Genomic DNA, 22,279 nt, shown 5'->3' with positions numbered 1-22,279 from the left:
CTTGATCAAGTCCAGCCTGATCTGGGAAGCCATTTGCCACTCTTCTAACCCCTACAGAACTCTTCCTGTTCTCAACTTCTGTTATACTTGGAATCATTACCACTCATTTTAACATTCAGCACTTAATTTTTTAAAATAATTTTTAATTGTTGACTCAGGGCTTTGTTATTGTGTACTTTGTTATTTCTTAAACAGCTAGAACAATGGTAGATACCTTGCAAATATGCTTTTATTTTTTTTAAGTTTTAATTTTTTTAAAGTTTATTTATTTATTTTGAGAGAGAGAGAGAAAGAGAGAGAGCATGCAAGCAAGCATGGGAGAGGGGCAGAGAGAGAGAGGGGGAGAGAGAATCTCAGGTAGGCTCTATGCTATCAGTGTGGAGCCTGATGTTGGGCTCGATCCCATGGACCCTAAGATCATGACCTGAGCTGAAACCAGGAGTTGGTCTCTTTACCGACTGAGCCACCCAGGCACCCCACCTTGTAAATGTTCTTAATTGATTGTTATTTCTTTTGTGTGGCTGTTGGTAAACGGTTATTACAGACTAGAACCGCTCTTCTGAAAATGTGGACCTCAGACCAGCACATGAACGTCACCAGAGAACTCCCAAAAGTTGGACCCCATCCAAACCAATAGAATCAGAATTCACATTTTAACAAACTTCTCGGGGCGCCTGGGTGGCGCAGTCGGTTAAGCGTCCGACTTCAGCCAGGTCACGATCTCGCGGTCTGTGAGTTCGAGCCCCGCGTCGGGCTCTGGGCTGATGGCTCAGAGCCTGGAGCCTGTTTCCGATTCTGTGTCTCCCTCTCTCTCTGCCCCTCCCCCGTTCATGCTCTGTCTCTCTCTGTCCCAAAAATAAATAAACGTTGAAAAAAAAAAAAAATTTTAACAAACTTCTCTGGTGACTCATAAGCATGTTAAAATTTTAAAAGCATTGTTGAGGGGCGCCTGGGTGGCTGAGTTGGTTAAGCATCTGACTTTGGCTCAGGTCATGATCTCAGGGTTTGTGGGTTCGAGCCCCACATCAGCTCTGTGTTGACAACTTAGAGGCCTGAAGCCTGCTTTGGATTCTGTGTCTCCCTCTCTCTCTGCCCCTCCCCCGCTTTCATTGTCTCTCTCTCTCTCCCTCTCTCTCTCTCTCTTTCAAAAATAAATAATAGAACATTAAAAAAAAAAGCATTGTAGAGGAAGGTTTCTCTTCCTGGGAGGGGTAGAGACCCAGGAACCTTCAACTCTCCCTTTTGTCAGTGTTGTATTGTGGTCATTTAGTATCTGGCTGTATTAGGGTGAAACTGTCTGTTCTTACAATAACAATGAGGTTGGAAATTTATTCTTTACATAGAAACTGCAGCCTTTAAAAGTGACCAGAGTATTAAGACTGTATTTATATTCTGATTCAAGACAACTTTAGATCCAAATCATTAAAATCCCTTTACCTGGCTTCTTTCAAAATTCTCCTACTGAAGAGCAAAAAGTATATGATTTCCTTTTCCTTAGTTACCTTTTTTTTTTTCTTTTTACACTTGAAGTGCTTACACCCACTCAGCTTGCTATTTTGAACTCTGGGAAAGAAAATTTGTGGACATCTTGCAGTCTTTCAGGAAACAAGGCTTAGATTAAATATTTGCCACATTTTCTATGTGTTTCTTTCTTCAGGAAATTGGAGGAGCACATCACTCATGCTTTCAGTCAACCTGACACATAGTATGACGTTCACAGTGCGGATGGAAAATAGCTTCTGTCCTTATTTGCCTACCTTCGCACAGATATTCCTGGTGTTTCCCCTCCCATTCTTCTATTTGTCTTTCCTTCCTTTTCACTATGGTGTCTAGAATTCTTCAGGTACTCATACATTTTATAAAATACAAGATTCCTTGAGAGTCCCCAGGTTTGGTATATCAAGGAAGATGAATAACACTTGGACATCATTAAACGTTCAACAATATGTAGAGTATTCTTAGTCAAATTTGAGTTTAAAAGATTAATATAATTTAAGTTAGGTGCAGTTCATTGTTGGTTTTGCTTTACCTTTGAACCTAGTTCACAGCAGAAATGAGAGACATTGGGATCGGAGATAGAGGAACATACTAGGTATCTCAGCCCTTCAGCTATGTTTTAAATGAATTCAGGGCTGCGTCTTGTGGATATACCAAGAAAATAATATGATTGGAATATGATTGGGGTGGTTGTGTCGTTTATACACAGTGTAATCTCATCTTTGTTGAGGCAATTAAGATGTTTTATTTAAGCTAGAACTTACAACACTTTTCTGTTTAATCAGCGTTTGCCTACTTGTAAAGAATATTATTCAGAGGATCTGGTGACACAATTCAGTTGCTGGACTTGAGGAATTCAGTGTTTCCAAGCAAGTGAAATGGAAATGAGGAAAGACACAGAACCAAGAGTCTTTTAGAATGCAAATGATTATTGAATGTGAAAAATGTAATAAACATAGAAATGCACCATAATACACTGTTTTTGACATGGCAAAACAAAATATTGAAAGGATGCCTATATATATGATTCAACACAATTCTATTCAAACTTTCAATGGGATTTTTTTGGGTATGGCTGAATGTGGAGGGCAAATATTACACTTAATCAAATAATATAATCCGGGAAAAAAGGGTAAGAGTTTTGCAGGTATATGTGTGCACTTAAGGAAATATCAAGGAGCATTTGAAAAAAAGAGAGCAAATATAGAAATCTTGTCCTACTGTAGATTCAAATAGACTGTAAAACAACAACAGTAATTAAAACCGCCCAACACATTAACAGCAAGTTCATAAAGTAATGTCACTCACATTATATGTACTCAGTCTGAACAAAGGTTCCAATTTAAATATGTAGATCAGTGTAACAAAATGGGAAGCCCATCATGGATCCATTATGAGACAATACAGAGTTAAAATATAACATAGCAAGCTTGGTAAATAGTACTGTGGATAACTTGGAGTTTGTCAAAAATATTTGAGTATGTACTTCCTGCTGTGGATCCAAATTCATGCCAGATATATTAAATGGTTAAAGATCTAAAAATAAATAAACTTACAGAACAGTTTGTAGAAAAGTTAATATATGCATCATATTAAAGGGTCATTTAAATTCACAGGAAAAAATAGGACCAAAAAGTAGTCAAATTATATGAATAGAGATAATTTTTACATTAAAAATGAGAGACAATGAAATTATTTTTAAATGAGAGAATGATTACAGTCACCATTAACATAAAAAGGCAACCCGAAAGTGCCATTTTACATTAAATAAACCACCAAAAAATTTAGTCATATAAAAACATGAGGTTTGGTGGAAATGCAATGTTCAGATATCGTTGGTAGTTTTGTAGGTGATTTCAGTCTCTTGGAATCAACATGGCTATAAATGTGAAGTCCATAAAAATACTCATACTCTTTGATTTAATAATATTATTTCTGTTACTATTTTAAGGATGAGTAGTATCTCTAGTGTTAAAAATAAACAAGAACATCTTTAATGTTCCTGCATATAGGAATGGTTAAGGAAATGACTAAGTGTGCTGACTATGAAATATCATGTGGCTACTAAAAATGAAAACTATATGAATTACATGAAAATGTAGAACATGTGTATCAAATAATAAATGAAAAAAAGTTAAAATGCATTGTTGTTATATGTGTGTTATGAGAACATCTGTGTGAAAATATGCTTATAGGGACAAATAAATACTAGATTAAAATTTAAAAAAATGAAAATAATTATATTTGGGTGATGGGATTAAGAGGGTTGTTGTTTTTTTGTTTTTTGTTTTTTTTTGGTTATAAATGTCTTCAATGTCATGTATTTCTAAAGAAAAATAATATAAATGACTAAGTAGGGCAGCTGTACTAACTCTGGCTGTTAGGCCACTGCTTCCCAAATGTTATTTTGGAACTCTGCCAAAATATGCCAAGAGGTTTTGGGTCTCTAACAGTTCAGTTATTCTGTTTCTTTATTCTCCGTGGCCAGGTTTTTACTAGATTTACAAAGAAGCACGTTACTTCTAACTGTGATGCGGAGGGTGGTGTGGAGCCTGTGGTATTTGCTAACCTGTTCCCACTCACTTTGCACTCGTGGCCTTCTGCATTTCCTTCTCATCCTAAACTGGGAAGCATCTTTAGTATCACTGGTGCTCAGAGAAGCTCAATGATGTAAAGGGAAAATAGTGGAATAGTAGTCAGGAAATCTGCCTTCTAGTTGCATGACCTTGGGCAAATGACTGTGACCTTCTGAGTCTCAGTCTCATCATCAATAGAAGGAGGGTGTTTGATGACCTCCTCTGGACCTGGATTAAGGATATGTCCAGAGGTATAAAGACATCAAAGTTCCCAACCTTATTCCAGGGTGCCAAGTGCTACTAAAACGACACGTTTACTATGTCCATTGTTGCAGCAGCATGGATGGTGAAAGCACTCTCGGAGTGGTCTGGTCAACTCAGAGAGCATGATTCCTCTATACGACATGGGATAAATCATTAAGCTAGAGAAAGTCACTTAGGTTCAGCATTGTGGCCACATCTGATTTATTATATATAAATATAGACCAATCGGTAACAAGCATGATCAACTATTAGCTAATGACAAATTACTCAATTGTTTAGACTACATAACTGACTGTACTACACAGTTTCAGATGCATTTAGATTTTCTCATGAAGCCAAAATACCACAGACTGAGGTGTTTTGTTTTGTTTTTTCCTTTTTCCTAATGTGTTGAGGCAGGCAATAAAAACAAATTGAAGGTAAGAAGGTTTAGATTCAACTGCTTTCATCAGATTATAAAATTATTTTAGGCTCTGCACTACTGTGTGGTATAGAAATTGTAGGGAACTTATTGTGGTATCTTAGGTGTCATTGCTCATTTCTAAGGAAATCAACATTTCTAAAGAATGTTGTATTGTGGTTTGTACACATGAGGCTCACCTGTTATGCAGGCAACAGATCTGTATCTTCTGTGCTAATTAGGAACAGTCATTCATCTGAATCATCCATACAGATGACTAATATATTTTGTACTTAACTGCTTGTGAGGTTTGATATGAGGTACCATACATTAGTAATATCAACACTGAAATATTACTAAGTAATTTGAAATCACAGACCACTCCAATAAGCATAGTTAGATTAAAACGACAACATACTTGCTGTACTATAGATGTAAGACCTTTTGAGATACTGGCTTAATGACTGGCCACGCTCAAGTCATTTAAGTCCCTTTATGGGGCAAGAACTACATGTTAAGAAAACAGTACGCTAAGAAATAAACAAGCACTGGGGCGCCTGGGTGGCGCAGTCGGTTAAGCGTCCGACTTCAGCCAGGTCACGATCTCGCGGTCCGTGAGTTCGAGCCCCGCTTCGGGCTCTGGGCTGATGGCTCAGAGCCTGGAGCCTGTTTCCGATTCTGTGTCTCCCTCTCTCTCTGCCCCTCCCCCGTTCATGCTCTGTCTCTCTCTGTCCCAAAAATAAATAAACATTGAAAAAAAAAATAAAAAAAAAAAAAAGAAATAAACAAGCACAGAAAGGTGATGGTAGATCTAAACTTTGGTACAGGTCAATTTCACTTATGTTGACAAATCAGCGAGAAAAGGATTCCTAAGAATCTTCAAATCATTTTGCATCGTGAGGGGAAGTGCCCTCACGCTTTTTGGAAAATGACTAACATAAGGCTATAAGTTGCTAAGCAGTGTACTAGCCCAAAGCCATCATGGCAAGAATTCAGAGGTGACACTATAAAGCCATCTTCTGAACATTATTTGAAACAGCCTTTGCAACTTCCATAAAGGCCTAAAAAAGTACAAAAATATTTTCACAGCTCTAGATATTCAAGTGTGAGAAATGTGTGTGTTGTACCATTTGCAGCTCCTTTAGGTGCTTATATTTGTTGATCCAGGATAATTTAAAATAACCAAACCGTTTGACTTTTATCTTGTCATATTTATGGCAAGAACCCTAGCATAATAATCAAGACTGTTTGCCTCTGTGAATGAAGAAGTCTTTTGAGATCATATCCATCTCAATTTTCTAGATAATTATTTCTTGAACAGCAGTAAGTCTAGAATCTAGACATTGGATTGTCTTGGAAGTGAAAATGTATTTCCAGTGATTGCTGTGGATTTCTACTTAGTATGTATAATTATTGCTGTTTTTCTTCTCCACTGTTAGGAATGTTTTTGGTTTGTTCTGGGTTAGGTTTATTTTTGAACATCTACCTTCTAATAGTGGATAGCAAGTCTGTATCAACCTTTATTAAATACTGAGATGAGCTAAATTAATTTCACTAATAGGTGTGGTGGGATTAGTGGAGTGGCAATATGTAGCTAATTCCACATTGCATAATAAAAAATCATGTGCTTATGGCTTTGGAATAGGTTTTTGAATTTTCACGTGGATATGGTTGGATTTGATGTTCTGGGACTTTAAAACATACTAAATCTATCTTGGGGAGACTTGATTCGGGAGTAGCTGGACGCTGTCCAATTTTGTAATCTCACTCTTCTGCTCAGCCTTCCAGCATCCCATTTATTTTAGGCTCTCATCAGTTGAGATATAGCTTGCTTTCTCTCAAACTTACTCTTGGAACTGAAATAGTAGTTTAATATTCGGGCTTCAGAAAAGGTGTGCCTACCGGTAAAGAAAATGGAATTAAATGATATTATTTATAAACCATAAGCTGTTTATGGGTCTTTAGGAGAATAAACACTCTCTGTGGGAGACGAGGAATAACCTTCGAAGAATGATTTGGAAATTCATGCATGCCAGTGCATTCTCTCCAAATGATCTATCTAGGTATTAGTTTATATTCCTCAATAGAGATTATGTGTAACTGGAGTTTAACTGTTTTAAGGAATAGCAGCCTACGCATTTTAATTGCATCAGTAAGTTAATAAGAATCAATGAGCCAAATCCCAAAGCAATCGGTTGCCATCTAATTTTACATATCCTAACTTGCATTATATAGTCATTGTTTCTGTGTGTCAATCAGCACTGACAATAAAGTCTCTGCTCTCACATTTATTTTGTTATTTTATTGTTTTCTCTATGCTTGAATATTCATTTTATCCAAAACTGGTAAATTTCAGTTGGCAGATGCTTTTGTTGTTTTATACTTTTAAGCAGTACAGTAACTTGGGAGAGGATTTAACAATAATCTTGGTCTGATTTCTGTGTTCTTAATGTATTGATCCTATGCTACTCTGGCTTAAACATTATTTGTTTTTCTTTTTGTTTTCCTTTCCTCGTTAGGTGGAGTCTTTGAATTTTTAAAAAGACAATGGTAATCAGATTGACTTGAAAAATTAAGTGAATTGACTTGGTTGGAACACTCTTTTACCGATTCAGTAACATTCAGCTGCTGGGTAAGTGGAGTCAAGTTCTTTTTATATGGTTTGATTTCAGAATTTTTGAAAAGATCTTTCAAGCAAAATATTAAGCTTTATGTGAAACTTAGGCAGTAATGATTTGAGGCCCTTACTACCCGTGAAAGATGTCTGGGATGCTATCTAAATGAACATGTTTGCAAGTTTTTACAATATTTCTGGAAATATCCTAGTTAGAAAGATGAGAAGATTAGAAAATGTGGTCATTTATAGCTTGGAACCATATCCTTTTATTTACTATTTTTTTTCTTATTTTTGTTTTGTTTTTAAAGTTTGCTTATTTGTTTTGAGAGAGAGAGAGAAGGGGAGGGCAGTGAGAGAGAGGGAGAGACGGAATCCCAGGCGGGCTCTGTGCTGACACAGAGCCCAATCTCATGAACTGTGAGATCATGACCTCACAGAGTCGGACACTGAGCCACCCGGGCACCCCCATTTACTCTTTTAATAATTATTTGCTTATTAAGAATCTTGAGGTCATATAAGAATATTGGATTTTACCGTTAGTGAGGTATTTATGTATAATTTTATTATATTGCCTCAGATTCCAATCTAAAGCCTGCTGAACATTTTGAGTAAATTAGCATCTCTCCTTATGTTCAGCCGTTCTCATTTTACAGAAAGTTTGATTTCTGTGATAAGAATAGAAACCTTAAAGTCTTACTCAAATCAACGTCCTCGTCGCACTGTGAATCTGTGGAAAACTCTTGAGGTGGAGAAGTCCTCACCAAGAGGAGTTTAGGCTCTTAGCAAATTACTGGTGTTGCCAAGACAGAATTTAGTGGGAACAGGACTTTGGCTACTGCTAAAATGTCAGCATAGTAAAACCTGCTCTGTCAAACAGATTTTTGGCATCAGAAGTCTAAATGATACTGATTTTAAGGTTCGGCTATTTTATTTTATTTTATTTTTTTAATCCAGGCAAACTCATGTTTTAATTAACCCTTTGCACAGTAACAGAACATTTGGAAAAATATTTGTATTTCTAGTCCAGGTCACGAGATTTGAGGTTCTGATATTTTAAATTTTATGCTAAATTGTGTGGCTTGTTATTTAATTTTCCTCTGAATAAATGGAGGCTATGTAAAAACCTGAGGGATGATAATGAATAAGAGAGAAGAGCATCTAGCCATTTGGGGAGCAGTCTTCAAAACCAAACTAACAGTGTCTGCTTCACCTATGGGCATCTTAAGACATGCTGAGGTCACGTGGTTTTTCAGGGATACTGTTGCATAATTTATATGATGCCAACAACTGCTTTAGGGTTGTCTAAAATAATCTCCCTTGAGACAACTGCCCTGGAGCTTGATTTGTTTAGTGTGGCTTTTGCGTGTTCAACGAGTATGGAAATACCAAGCGCAGAAACCTTGGGACATCTTTTAATTTTGCCTGTAAGGCTCATGACCCAAGATTCATTTGCGACCAATAATTTCCATCGTTATGGGCACGTGAGATGCTATTCAGAAAAAGTATTTTGGATAATTAAAGGGATATAAGGCAGTTAGATGAAAAACTCATTAGGAAGAGAAGTGTTAAAAAAATTTCAAAAGCCAAACCTTAATTCTTCAACAGCTGTGATAGATGTTAGAAAATGAAAGCTAATATTGTGCACCACTAACCTAAATGTTTTTGTCTGCCACGTTTAATTTTCTATGTACTCACAAGGTTGGCCTTTACAGTTATTCCCAAAGTACCCCATGGCGTTACAGTTAAATTTCAGTTGATGGGACCTAACCTAAGGGATGTTTGGGAGACTGTACCGATTATGTTCCGTAAGTGCTACCTGAGAATGGATGTGGTGTGGGCATTGAATATAGTTGGCCTTCTCCTTATTTATTACACTGTGAGTTCTGGGAGCCTTTGCTTAAAAGTCAGCTCATTGGAATCACTCTGTTTTAAAATAATTTTTTTTTTTTAGTTAAGTAAATTTATAAGATTATGTGAGGATTAAACTCCTGGCAGGTGGTAGGGGCTCAATAACTAGTAGTGATTATGATGATGATTAGTAGTGGTAATGGTAGTTATAATCATTATTTAAACATAACAATACGTAACGTCTTATTAACCATGTGACTGATTCTTTAGGCTGTCATTGAGGACAAAACGCATAGAGATAAGTACATTTTCTCAAACCAAATACTTCCTTTGGTAAGGAAACACTTCATATGAAATTGGTGTGGTTCTTTTAAGATGTCCGTGTTGTATATAATCAGCAATCTGTCCATGACTTTATCTGTGAACCTGGCCTTGTCCATGAGCCCAAGTGAGGATATGTTTTATAAATGATACATCTAAAAAATTTGCTACCCCAAATTGGTCGTAGATGGAAAACCATTACTAAGACAAGAAAGGGAAACCCTCACCATTAGAGTGACCATTCTTTTATGACACTTTTTGTAAAATATAGTAAGAACAGATGGTTTTGTCTTTTAATCAATAATACTGCTCTTCATTCATTGCCAGTTTGTTTTGCGAAGCCAGTTCTTTTGACTGGTCTTGAAATTATTCATTTTAAAAGTAATATTAGCTGACGTATGGTCCTTTAACGATATGCTCAGATTGATATTTTTTCATTGCATTAGATATAATTATTGAAGAACTATGTAAGTGACATGTCTTCTTTAAGCTGAGGAAAGGTAAGAAGGAAGGTGAAAATTATTAATATGTTCCATGAGTTGGGCTCTGTGCTATAGGTGCTTAATCTTTTTAAAGTGAAAATTAAGAATACCATAATCACTTGAGGAAATTGCATTTCAGAGCAGTAATTACTTAGCTGAGAGTTACATAGTTATTATAGTTAGTAATTTTGGGAGTCGGAAGTTGTTGAAATCCAAATTTAATTTACAAATAATAAAATAAATAAGTCAGTCAGAGAAGGACGGATATCGTGTTTTCACTCATATGTGGATCTTGAGAAACTAAACAGAAGACCATGGGGGATGGGGGGGGGGATATAGATAGAAACAGAGAGGGAGGGAGGCAAACCACAAGAGATTCTTAAATACAGAGAACAAACTGAAGGGGGGTGGGGGAAAGAGAAAATGGGTGATGGGCATTGAGGAAGGCGCTTGTTGGGATGAGCGCTGGGTGTTGTATGTAAGCCAATTTGACAATAAATGATATTAAAAAAATAAAAATAAAAATAAATAAATTTAAAAAATATATATGTCATTACTTACACAAATATGGAAAATAAAAGTGAGGAAAACTTTTAATCCATTCTCTCTGGACTCATTTTAGCGGATTTTATAAAGATCGGATGAAGTTGCACGTTAGATCTACTCTGTGCTCTCTATGGGTTTGGTATAATTTTTCCTGCTGTCACATAGAATTCAGAGTGGACCCTTGAGCTTTAGTGTGTTGTGGCCTTCAAAATGTTTCCTTTTAGGTAGGGTCATTTTTATAGCTTTTCGGATGCATACAACTCTTCTGTTTGGGTCCTTTATGTTTTAAGGTAACTGAAGAAGGTATCGGTACTTATGAATGAGTATTACCAAAATGATATGAAGCCTAGACTCAGTCCCTGTTTACACAGCCTGATGCTGCCTGCTTTGTTTTTTTTTTTTTTTTAAGTTTATTTATTTATTTTGAGAAGGAGAGAGACAGTGCACACGGGGGAGGAGCAGAGAGAGAGGGAGACAGAGAATGCCAAGGTGACTCCACACAGTCAGCACTGAGCCCGAAGCTGGGCTTGAACTCGCAAACCCAGAGATCATGACCTGATCCGAACCAAGAGTCTGACGCTTAACCGACTGAGCTACCCAGGTGCCCCTTTCCTGCCTTGTTTTTCAGGCATCTCACTTGGCTCTACCTTCAGTCATTCCCACATTCAGTACCTTACCCCTTCATTTATTCGTCGTTCAGTCAACAAGCATTAATTAAGTCAGTAGTATGAACAAAGCACATTTTTTTCCCCATGAACATTTTTTAAGCATCCAAAAACTGAGGGTTGCTTCTATATCATTTCATAGTATTCCCTCCTGCCTATCCGTCTTCTTGTCTCCTTACTTTAGATCACAGTGAAGGATGTTTATGGGTGGTAAATCTCTCATCTTTTACTCTCCACACAAAACCTACACAATAGGATTTAGTAATTAATTAGTTTCCTTGTTTCTCTCATGACGTGAATTACCATTTGTGTAATACTATACAGTTTACAAATTGCTTCCATGGTACATTATCTCGCTTTAGACAATAACTGTTATGTAGCTATTACTCACATTTTATTCTGTGTCTGAGGAAACGGAGGCTCAGGGGGTTACAACTAAGTGATTTGCTTAAAGTCACAGCACTAGTGAGCCATACGACCAGACTTTAACCCTAGGTCCTGCAACTCTAGATAGCATGTCACTTGCTGCCTGGTCACCAGTTTAGTTGACTACCAGTGTTCAAATATTGGAGCTTTGCTGATACAGTCACTGTGTTCTGTTCAGAATGAATCAAATACAGAAATAGAAGCTACGTTGAAGTTTTAGCGAAGAATCAGGTCTTGTAGAAAATCTTGGAGGCAGTGTACCTTTCCTTTCTTTGATCATACTAACTGTTAAATTCACCCAGTGACTCCCCTGCCCTAAGAATCTCACAAACTCCAAGCAACATCCTTAGACCTCAAGAATGGCCCTTGGAATTCTGATTCTCTTGGATAGTTTACATAAAAATTTGCTAATTGGATATTGAACAAAACCACTCACTGAGAGATCTTTAGTTTTGAACCTGATATCACATTGACTTCTCATCCATGAATTGTCCAAAGACAAATTGACTTTGTGTTTTCTGCCTCATCTCTTACTTGCATTATTGGTTATTGGTTAATTACGCTTTACCGATATCAGAATCTGGCCAATTCTTTTATTTTAGTCTTATTTATTTAGTATATGAGCATTATTCATCTTCATGTTTTACATCATTTCCCTCTCAATCCCCTTAATATTTTATACTTCTCTCATGTCGCTTTTTGTATGTATTTTTGTGCTTTACATTAAAGTGATTTCTATGAAGTTTTTTTCTCTCACACACCGTACTATCAGCTGCTTGAAGGCAAAGGCTGTGTCTTTATTTTGTTGGTTTCCTGTTCAGCCTTGAAAATGGTGATTGAAAAAAACCGTAGATATTCAATAAATATTTGTTTAATTTAATAAAAATATTCGGCTGTGGGTTTTCTTTTCAAATTCCTTTTGGGGACTGCAAATTTATAACTGGCTTTAGTCATATCAGTGAGATGAATCAGCAAGTCTGATACTTATTAACTATCCAGAGCAGAGCCATAAGAATAAATTTATGTGTATTTTAGTGATCTTTCTGAATACAAAAAAAAAAAAAAAACTTCTCTATGTTAATGGCAACACTCTCTCCCACAAATAAAATAAAACAAAAACCCCTTTATTCCCCTGACAATGATATTTTATTGTATTGGTCTTGACCATGGGAATAAAAACAACTGACCTCTGAAAAAATCTAATGAGATAACATAAAACATGGCTTCTAAACTAGAGGCTTCCTGGGAGATACAGGTGTAAACATAGTGTGAATGTGGGGCACCATTGCTGTGGTGGTGGGAAGGCCCTGAACAGGTTTGAGTGGAAGAGAGACACAATCAGAGTTGTTGCACATGAGGAAGATGAATCCAGCTAGCTTGTGCTGGATGGTGTGGTGGGTAGAGATGGGGGGTGGGGTGCATAGCAGTAAGAGTCTCTGAAAGCATTGAAGCCACTTAGGAGGTACTTACATTAATTCGTACAAGAGCTATCACCTCATGTTGTGCCCTTTATGTCTCCTCCCTCATACCACAGATGAAAGTACTTTGAGAAAACTTTAGTGAACACTTGAGCCTAGGTTCAGGGGGTTCTTTCTGACTTCTCCAATCTCTTCCTTGGTTTCTGACTTCTCAGGTATGATTATGGTGCCCTTGTGCCTACTTGCAGCTTAAATTGTTTTTCTTAAGACCCTCCTCACTTCCACAGGTCACTGCCTCTGGTAATTATCCCTGGATTACATACCGGAGGACACCATGCCTAGACCTGTCCTTTGGAAATTTGCCAGTTGGACCCAGAGTACCTTCTGATCAGGTCTTTTGCATTGGGATTTCAGGCAGGTGCGCACGGTCTGCCCTGGAGTGGTAGCAATAAGGATTGACAGAACACAGATAATATAAGCCAGAGTATGCAGGAAGCCAACGTAGGACTGCCTGCCTGATTGGGTATACGAGGCGTGTGTATGTATGTGTGTGTGCGCGTGTGTGTGCGTGCACTACTCCCCTACTACTCTGGGAGTAGGGGAACAGGAGGAAGTTGTCAATGATGGCACTAGGCTTTGAGCCTGGGAGTTCAAATATTACTCTTAATAGGAAAAGAGAAGTAAAGAGAAACTGGTTTCCGTAACAGGGTGATGAACTTGAATGTATACTAGTTGGGTTTGAGATAAATGTAGGTAAAAAGCATATGTTTCTTACTACTTGACTTTTCTTTTTTCCATGAGGGTTGAGAGTTGGAAACAGGAATTCATTGGAGGACTTGAAACTTCTTCCTCTTTCTGCCGTCCTTCTGGCTCCTTAAATATTTTCCAAGAGGTTAGGATGGTTTTAGGTTTCTCCACCTTACCCCTGCCACAGTTCGCCCCAAATTCTCCTCCTCAGGAACATGTCTACTCGTCAGAGTACTCACAGCAGCCAGAAGTGTGCCTTTCGGTCTCCAAAAATAAAAACAGGGGGAAATAGCTATCTTTTCCTTTTGAGGAGCATAATCATTGTCATCTCACGACTTGCTGAAATAGCACAGCAAAGGAACATTTTTTGGCAGGCTGGGAAATCTAGGGAATACACAAACACATTCACTTCTGTTTTGCTATGATGTATTCATTTGAAGCAGTCTACTTCAGGGAAGCAGGGGGATTTTTCCTTGAGCATTAAAATAAAAAATGTATTAGCTATTTGAACCCAAAGTTGTTCTCCCAATTGGTGGTATTACTAACAACAGAATCTGTAGGTGCTTAAATTTGATGGTGGCAGTGAGTTGGGTAGTTCCAGGGTAATCCACCCCCGTTCCCATACACTGAGGAGTTTTTTGAATTTCAGAAGATACTCTTGATTAAATCAGTTTAAGAGCATAGAATGATCCTGTAATTATCATTTGTCATTACCTTGTGTACTAATGATTAAAGCAAACATTTAATAACTATAGGGCAGTAAATATATTTTAGATCTTGAGCCATAAAAAGATTTCCATTAACAGAATGTTTTGTGCACAAATAAATTATTCATTGACTGTAGCAGAGCTTAATTCTGTCATCAGCCTTAAGTGGAAATTTTGAGAACACCAGTCATCACAGATGCCAGCGCTAAGTTGGCTTGAGCCCCCATCCTTCTTATATGGAACCTGAGCTTTTCTGGCTATTTGTAAAAGCGTCAGTTAGGTTAAATTCAATGAATATTTATGACATTTCTGCCATATGCAATTTAGTGTTCTGGTGGTTGGAAGAATAAAATGATGAGGAAGTCTGTATTTTAGCCTTTAAGTTGCTCATAAACCTAAGAGAGAGGTAAGACTACTACTTACCTGACTGGGATAGAAGAAAGCTTAAGTAGCATCCTCAGAGATGCATAAGTAAAATGTATTGCAAATTCAGAGGAAGAAATCATATGTACTTTCTTGTGGGTATGTGAGGGGGAAAGGGGCTAGGGATCAGGAAGTGTTTCCTGAGGAAGGCTTTAAAGATGGGCAACGTTTTGACAGGTGGGGAGAATTATATCCACATAGGCAAAGAAAGGGGTGGATGGCGTGGGTGTCCTCATGGAATGAAAAGTATCATGGTATGTCTGCTAATTAAAAAGGAGAATGGAAGAAAAGGAAAGAATGGTATTGGAGACCTAGAGAGTGCAGAGGGCCTTGAATGTGTAATTAGCACATCAGTATGGTAGACATTAGAGAACCTTTACCCATTTTTGAGCCAAGGAGTAACGTGATTCGATTACATTTTTGAAATCTACCTCACCTCGCTTTATAGGTAAGAGGTAGGAAACATGGAGGGAGACAAGTTAGAAGCTATTGGGGTAGTCTCTATGAAAGGCTAGTAGGTTCTAAACTGGGTGGGTTGTAATAGAAATACACAGGAGGGGACGAATGAAATTAAATTGTTTTCAGGTTCAGCGTGTGATTGGCATTGGAGGGGTGGGAAAAAGGAAGGAGTTAAAGATTCCATTCAGTTCAACAACTTAGCTGAAAATAGGTGTGGTTATAAAATATGTCCTCTGTTGACTAAAATCCAAAGCAGATCATGATCAGTGTGATAGCAGGAATAGAGCAAAGGGTTATGAGAACACAAAGGAGAGAGCTATTAATTTTGACCCTGGAAAAGTGAGGAAGTGTATGGGGTAGAAGAGTTTCATCTGAAGATCAAATAGAGGATTGATTCCAAGGTATTGTAGCCCTCAAAAATGTAACTGGAGACCAAGAGAGGCAAGTATCAAAGAAGCTAAGAGGGGAGGAACTTTACAGAAAGAAGAGCTTTTACTTATTATCTATTGTGTGTCTGATTTTGAGATGGGAACTTAATATTTAAGGAAGGTGTGTCTAACAGGGTCAAGTGCTACAAAGGAGTCACTAATGCTATGATCTAGGAAAGGGCTACTGTCTTCTGGAGTTTAAGGATCATGGCTGGCTTTTGAAGAGATTTCAGTAGGGTAGGGGTGGAGACATTCTAAAGGTTATTACTTATCTCGAAGATGTAATGAAACTACATCAGTGAGAAAAAAAGCTGAACTTTGTTCAATGATTCCCCCTTAATGGGTCAAATTTATATATACCTTGGTAGATCTTAGTGCTCTGACTGGTCTTAGAGGTATCACAACTGAGAAGATGTTAGTTTTGAGAAGTCTTTGCATAATGCTTAAAATATTGCAAAAATGTTATATTCTTAGATCGTTGTCTCACAAATAAAATATTTCAACATTTATTACCAGCTTCCCCCTTCCTTCTTCCCACTCCTACCCTTTAAGCGCCCAGCTGGTTATGGTGAGCACATTTGCCACACCCTTGGCTCAGGGTCAGGGAAGTCCTCGGGCTCTCCTTGGCTCTTTTCCCATGTGGGAGATTTCCATGGAGAACAATCCAGGGAAATGCGTCCCTGCGCGTGCATGCGTGTGTGTGTGTGTGTGTGTGCGCGCGCGCGTGCGCGCCCCCACCCCTGTCCTCAAGGATATTCATGTGCCAATTAACAGACAAAATATACAGTCATATACAGGCATATTGTTTTGTATTCACCCTGTGGGATCATAGGGAAGGGATGGAGGGAGGAGGGATGCTATTGACAATTAACATTTAGGAATAATAATAGGACTTAAAGAAAAGTTTAAAATTGCTTTGCTAAGATGAATAGCATCTTACCATGGAATGCAAAGGGGAAAAAAAAGGTGAAATTTATATCATAGTTACATTTGGCTGAGTTTTGTTGTGTGTTTTAAACCAAGTATTATAGCAAACTGGGCACAATAAAAGAACTTTCACAGAGGTGTCCATATTATTACAAAAGAGAATTTTAAATTATATCAGAATACCTTGCAATTTAAAAGGGATAGAAGGAGAGAAATTAAGAGGAGTAGTAGAATAGGAGAAGCAATTGCTTCTTAACCCCACAAATGCATAATAGTACTTGTTAAGCGTGATAAGTGTGAGTGCATTTATAATCATTCATTCATTCATTCATTCATTCATCCAATCATTCCCTTGATTACTCAAGCAATAAACATTTACTGAGTTCCTGTTGTATCCCTGGCTGGAGGCTGGGAAATAGAGCTGAGTAGAGAAGAGAATAGTAACATTTTAAATAAAATACATCCTTCTTATGTGTTCATTCTGCTAGAATAAGGTAATCTAGTTACTAGATTAATGGTAGTGAGACTCCTCAGAGCTTCTGAAATTGCCATGTGTTCTTGTCAGATGTTACCCATTACAGCATTGGGATTTTTCCTTAAGAATTGAATTGACAAGATATTTTATCAGGCTCCTTCTACCCCTGTCTTATCATAAGCCTTGGGATAGGTAGGCTCTGTATGTTTATTTGTGTATATGTGTAAATATCCTGAATATCCTTAGGGAGTTCTCCGAATGTAGGGACATATTCTCCTTTGGAAAGCACTGTCAATATTTTTTCAACCAGCAATCAGACTCACATTTGGGACGGAATAGTAAGACACACTGACTAAGGCTAGTCTCGTGGGACACAGTAAATCTGAGAATCTAGGGATATGTCCCTCGCCAACTCATACTTTCTCACTCTACTCTTTTTTATTTATTATGTCTCCTTGCCTAATTTTTATGGTTTTCTACTTCTTTTTTCCACCTGGTAACGTGGCTCATGGGTTGCAAGATTTCTTTTATTTTAATTTCAGTTCGGTGATAGTGTATGAGAGGACAAGGCCTTCCATTTTTACCTCTGTTTGCTTTGCAACACACATTCATGAATATTTGGGTCAGGTGTAACTTGTCACCATGTTTACCTCGATTTTAAATAGTTAAAAATTCAAGTTGAACTAAGAAACCTATGGGGTCTTCGTAACAGAACTCTTAATCTTGAGTTCTTTTATTTCCAAGGCAGCCAAAAATAATATGTGCAACCTATATGCGTAAATGGCAATAATTTTCATTATGTCAGAATATAAATTTTGAGTTTTTGGAATTGATGAACATATTAAGATATATTTTGTAGACTTTCTAAAACATTTTAATTAAATTATGTTAATATGGAAATGTATTATGTATATTTTAATAATTCTGTAACCCAACTTTGGAAGTATTTATTTGACAAAAATAAAATGTTTATATGGACTTAAAAAAAATTTTTTTTAATGTTTATTTTTTGAGAGAGACAGAGTGTGAGCAGGGGAGGGGCAGAGAGAGAGAGGGAGACACAGAATCCAAAGCAGGTTCCAGGCTCTGAGTTGTCAGCACAGAGCCCGATGCAGGGCTCAAATTTATAAGCTGTGAGAGCCGAATTTATAAGCTGCCTGAGCCGAAGTCAGATGCTTAACCGACTGAGCCACCCAGGCCCCACTGGACTTTTTTTTTTTTTAATGTTTATTTATTTTTGAAAGAGAGAGAAAGAGAGGAGAAAACATGAGCAGGGGGAGGACAGAGAGAGAAGGGGACAGAGGAAGTGGGCTCTTCGCTGACAGCAGAGAGCCTGATGTGGGGATCAGACTTACTAAACGTGAGATAATGACCTTAGCCGAAGTCAGATGCTTAACTGATTGAGCCACCCAGGTGCCCCAGGACTTTTTTAATTCTAGAGAGAAAAAAATTAATTTCACTTTGGTATTATTTTTAAATGGTATGAATTTGTGCCTGTATTATTTTGTAAACCGTATATATTTGCATACACCTTGTATCTGTGACCATGGAGAAGACAAGAACTAGTCTGATGTGTATGTGTATAGATCATTTATTCATTTACTGATTCATTCATTCATTAATCCAGGATAGGGATGGAAGGAAGTTGATCAATGACTGTATTTTTGATTCTGAGAAATACAAGATAAACGAATTATTTTTTACTGGAAATATAGTACTAATGGGGGGGGTCTAAACAACATGGAAATGTAAGTTTATTGTACATGGATGGAAAATTGCTATGTGATCAGGAAATATACAACAGCTTCATCTTGAGAAATAATTATAACGTTCCTTTTGATTATTCGTAAGTCAAAGAGATACAGTCTTTTCAAAATATCTAGAACTATATGTGTGCTTTTTAATTTCATGTGAAATTAAACATGTTTAATTTCATGTGAACCTGTGCCAGCTGACAGAACAAGTCTTGAAATACTTTGGTTAGTAACCTACAACTTTTCTACTAGTTACAGTAAAAGTAGAGCTATTCAGATTCCTGATATAAGCTTTTATTTTTAAGCTGTTTAAACATACACCTAATGGAAATTTCTCATAAGGTAAGGATTTTATAATAAGAGACATTTTATTTCAAAGAGTTAGTTTCAGATATTGAAAAGCAGTTTTTACGTCAGATATTTTTTATTTGTTTTTTGGAAGCATCATGATTGGCCTGTACAGCATGTGGGATATAATATCAGTCCATTTAGGATTTTTCTTAAAATATAGAAGTGAGCCAGTGAATGAAGATAATGCCATCATTTATTTGAAGATACTTATTACTTTATTTTAAATATTGCTAGATTTATAGTCCTTTATTATTTTCAATGTACCCTATTTTACATGTACATGTTCAATGCATTTTGGAAATCTGATAAAAACTTAAATTAAAATAAATTCCATTTCAACATTGGCACTGTGAATTATTCTTTGGAACAGATGCAATTAGTTAACATTTTCTGAAGAACACATTTGTAAATCTTTTTACTCATAATAACATTATCACTCAAACCCTCTTTTCGATATCTTAGAGAATTAAGTTTGGCAAAGTTCTGTGTAATTTCTGTATTGTCTATTATAATTAGACCTTACATTTATACATTTAATAATAATATGTAGAATAATTTATAAGATTGACAACTCTTGATAACTCAATGATTTCTCAGTTTTACTTTCTAACATTATCAGAACCTTAATAAGTGATTTCTGAAGTGAATAATACCAATATTACATGGCCACATATAAGCACAGTAATTAACTGTGGGGGTAGGAAGGATGATTAACTGGAAAGGTCATTGATTGAAATGTCAGGAAATCATCTAGTTTCTCGCCCTGGATCTCATAGGATAGCTTATAGACCTTGGGCAAGTAACTCAATCCTCCCCGATCCCATATACACAATATGCATTCTGTGTGTGTGTGTGTGTGTGTGTGTGTGTGTGTGTGTGTGTGTGTATATAGATACACGTATCTATATATATGTGTATATATAGATACATATATATACACGTATATTTTAAATACGTATATATATATGTACTTATAATATATATAATACATATATATACGTATATATATGTACGTGTATATATATACATATATATTTTAAATACATATATATATATATACACGTATATACGTATATATATATATGTGTATATGTACACACACACACACACACACACATATATATATATATATATATATATAAAGTGAGATTTCTCTATGCATTTGCAAAACCTGTAAAATTCTTTCTCTGTTTAAAACATGAAAATCAAGACTTCATACAGATCTTTAAATAAAAGTTGATATGGATTATTTTAGAAGTCAGTCCCTTAATGTAGATGTCTAGGAAATATCCTTCCTCTGAACTTCCAAGTACAAAGGGACAACTGTATTCAGAACATTCATTGTGCTCATGTCAATTGTTGAAAAAACACTTGCTGCAAGATTTATTCTCTTAAGTTTCAGAACTGGGTAATGAGCAAAAATGTGAAAGGCCTGTTTCATACACTTTGGCCTTCACTGCTATTCTTCCTCCTACTGGACCTAAATTTTAGTCGCCTGGGAGGGAAATGCACAGGGGGTGTGGAGATGGTGGAGCACATGTCAGCCAAGAGCCTCGGAGGCAGGGAGAAGACCAAGGAAAGAAGATACACGAAGTAAATGGTTTTGTCTATAAACGCATGGGATTTTGTTATTGCTCCATGATATTTAACTCCGTGGTTTTATATCTGGCTGAGATGGGGCAGAAGATATCTGACATGGGCAGTGAAGGGCGATAACTATTACCTCTTTAGCTCCTTGGACTGGATCTTAGCCATCAGGTTATATGGTGACAAGGTAGGCACAGGAATCTTTGTGGGATTCTAAAGAAGAGTGGAGCCAAAAACTTGATGGAATTGCTTTTGTGACGGTTTTGAGGGAGAATTGGTTAGAAGCCAAGCTTGGTTTGGACCTTAAGAACACACAACTTGGGATTTGGCCATGGCCGCCAATATTTGTGGGGCCTTGAGGGCAACAGTTCAGCTGGAGGCCCCCAGACATTCTTCTTAACTTGATCAGTGATGAAATCTTTATAAAGAATATGAAGTTGCAGGGATTTCATCTGACCTGTTCAAGTTGTGGATTTGATGAGAATAATTTTCTGGCTCATTTTTGTTGTTTTGAACAGTAATTAAATGGTCATTAAATAAAGAATTTGTCATGTCCTGTTAGGGAATTTTATGTGGGTCATGCTTGATAAAAGTCTGCTTACTTTCATTGTTTCTAGCTTAAAAAATTTAAGCAGAATGACTGTTTTTAGATTTCCTATTGCTTTTTTCCTTGAATTGTACTCATTCTCAGTGACTTAAAGGATTGAAATATAAAATGTTAATCATATTCAAAGTATACAAACTATCAATATATTTTCATTCGCAATGTAAATTAGAGTAAGTACAGATTCACAAGCTAAATATTTTCAAAAAGCTATTTTTTATTAAATACCCAAAATAATTTTAAAATAAAAAAGGCAAATCCATATTATCGTGAATGTATAAAACATTTTAAATCCAAAATTATTTAAATAAAGCTGAAATTTTTAACATATTGTTTGGAAATGTTATTGTCTTCTTTAACTCTTTGAATGGAAGTAGTCTATACACAGGTTTAGTGTCCAATGTTCATTTAGTTGCTAATGTAAAGAATTAATACCATGTTTCATGAGCTTTACATCATCGCAAACTTAAGAATAAGAATTGTTTACTTGTGAACTGTTCTTTGGGCACCACGTGTAGTTTTTCCAAATACTGCACTAATGCACTGATAATTCCAGAACTACTGATCAGAACACTAAGAGAAGCAAGAAAAGGCATGCTTCGCAGTACTTTGTTATACAAGAGTCTGTTGCCTTCATGCCATTTACGAGCCATGACTATATACACTCTGTTTTTCTTTTACTTAAGCGTGAATGTTGCTCACCTTTTCCCCCCTGCTTTTGAAATGGTGTCTAACTCCACGCTGCAATGTCACAACC

At 36.7% G+C, this 22,279-nt stretch overlaps 1 protein-coding gene across 1 annotated transcript in view; it reads left to right on the top strand.

Annotated features, from left to right (window-relative positions):
- HIVEP2 (HIVEP zinc finger 2) overlaps nt 1–22,279 on the top strand; it is a 204,969-nt gene that overhangs the window by 106,466 nt on the left and 76,224 nt on the right. Inside the window, exon 2 of the mRNA XM_086708022.1 lies at nt 7,257–7,369. The gene's annotated coding sequence lies outside the window, so the exon portion shown is untranslated. The remainder of the gene's footprint in view (nt 1–7,256; nt 7,370–22,279) is intronic.

Source organism: Puma concolor, chromosome B2 (genome assembly GCF_028749965.1).
Source record: "Puma concolor isolate L17-30 chromosome B2, mPumCon1.1.hap2, whole genome shotgun sequence".
In the NCBI taxonomy this organism is placed as follows: domain Eukaryota; kingdom Metazoa; phylum Chordata; class Mammalia; order Carnivora; family Felidae; genus Puma; species Puma concolor.
This window is presented reverse-complemented; position numbering and strand designations above follow the sequence as displayed.